Here is a 2,383-nt window from a genome sequence, read left to right as displayed (position 1 = left end):
GCTGACCGTGATGTTCTGTATCTAGGCTGAACGAGAGGGTACAGTGAAGGAGGTTGTTTACTCATGAGATGAATGTCTCCCTCAATTTCTAAAGTTTTTGATGCACGTTTTAAAATGAGTTCTGCTTTTAATATACATTTTGCTGCACATGCCATGTGCTGAGGAGTCAATCGTTTGAAACAAAATAAGATGGCTTGTCTGCATGATCGAATGTTATTTGCGTTAAACATGTTTTTGTGGAACTGTTTGTGCCAGGGTGACAGTGCAGGGCATATGAATAGAAGGTGTAGAAAGTCTTCCTGATTATATGCACATAGCCTGCATCTCCCATTTTGTCAGGGAATACGCCATTTTGGGGCCATGTCTAGCGAGGGGAGAAGACCCAACCTGGGGTCCAGCACCTTTATTTTTAGGAATTTGTTTAGAGTTTCTCCCAGGTATGCCAATGCGGTCGGTGCCTTGTACGTGTTTATAGTCATCCATGAGTGGGACCATGATCTGAACTTGTCTTTGTCCTTGATCCACGATAGATGTTTGATTTGCTTATTTATTAGCTTCTTAAATGTTTTATGTGGTAAGGACTTTTGCCACAGCCAAAACAAAGGCTGGAGGGTACCCAAAAAAAGGCAGGAGGGTACCCAACAGCAGCCAGAAATTCCTCGAGCCATTCCAAGCCCAAGCCCATCAGGTGCCAGCCACACAGGCCATACAACCAACCTTTGCATAGGTTGTTATTTGAAGCCCAGGCCCTGAAAGACCCTCAGGAACTGAAAATCTCGGTTGCAGGCCTTGAGGGTGAGCTGGCAAGCCTCTGTGCCATCATGTTCACGCTACAGAAGGCCATGGAGCACATCAGTGTGCAAATTTGACTCTCCCTTGAACATTTTCCTTTCTTCATTATGTTACAGGTTGAATAATAGCTATAGTTATTTAGGCATAGTGTGGGTTAGTATTTAGTATAGGAATAGTGTTAGTTTTTTACATGTTTAATTAGGTAGTAGTTTTTAAGAGTGTTTTTAGACTGGTAGATTTTTAAGTGGGTGAGAGATGATGTTTAGTGTGTATATATATATATATATATATATATATATATATATATATATATATATAAAATATTAATATGCGTTTGTTTTCTGTATTGTGCTGGTGTATGTGTATTAACGGAGTGGGCTAGATGTTTAGCTTGTCAGTTGTGTATAGAAGGTGAAATAGTTTAGAGTTTAGGGTAAGTTAAGACAGTGTAGGCCAAAGGTAGGTAGGTTAGGCTATGTAGGTGTAGGTAGCTAAGGATAAGTTAGGATAGTGTAAGGTAGTGGTCAGGTTAGTTAGTTTAGGCTAGATAGGTGTAAGTAGGTTAGATAGTTTTCATTAATTAATTATTTTTATACTTCACTACTTCATCATCATTTGAGATTTCTGAGTTGCTAGCATGGTGTAAGTTGAGTTGAGTACATGATGTGGCTCTTGACCTGCAGGCTTTGTGGGTAAATGTTGTTTTGTCAGAGGTCTATGGCGAACTGATAGTCTACCTGACAATTGACTCAAGTGTGGAGCCTTTTTAAAATCTCACAAAGGTAAGTAGGCCTCTTTTGGTAACTTTACTCACAACACAATACGTGCAGTATACTACTGATACACTCTGGGTAACAATGATAGTGCAAGTATAGTTGGTGTAGTTTTGGGAAAACTGATTACAGATTACAGGCAGCACTGGGTTACATTGGTGCCTGCTAGTACCACACACACCATTGTGCAAGTGGATCATTGCTGTTGGCTGGATGCAAATCAAGAATTTATCCACATCCGCTTGAAGTACCTCCATCGTCCATGACATTGACTACTTGCTAAGTGTGACACTTCATGCATGTCACTTTATTTGATTACTTGATAAGTTTCCTTCACAGGAGTCTCCTATATCCTCTTCCCCTGGGGAGGAGGTCCTTTGTTCCTGGTTCTGTGGTCTGGCCACTATGCAGTAATGTGTGTATTTTGCACACTAGATATCATGTGTGCTTACATTCACCCGCAAAACATGTGAGGCCTCTCAGGGGCAGAGGAACACATTTACCCTATGTCTCCCGGTGTGACATTTTACCCATTTATCAGTTTACACAGACCTCCAACAATAATCCCTAGCATTTCTTGCATACCGACATCCAAGGTATAGGACTGCCCTAGAACATCCTAGTGTGCACAGGTATGATGCAAATGTAGGAGTGTGGGCATGAGTATCTACATATTGAGAGCATGAAAATGTATGTACTTTAGGAAATCTTCAGTGTGAGCATTGAGGCTATCATATATGTTTTATCACATTGTCATGTTCACTGAGCTACATATTTGTGGATGAGTGAAACAATGTTATTGGCTCATGTGCCTCACA

The sequence above is a fragment of the Pleurodeles waltl genome, chromosome 6 (genome assembly GCF_031143425.1).
Source record: "Pleurodeles waltl isolate 20211129_DDA chromosome 6, aPleWal1.hap1.20221129, whole genome shotgun sequence".
NCBI classification, from domain to species: Eukaryota; Metazoa; Chordata; class Amphibia; order Caudata; family Salamandridae; genus Pleurodeles; species Pleurodeles waltl.
The sequence above is the reverse complement of the archived record's forward strand: the minus strand, read 5'-3'. Positions refer to the sequence as shown.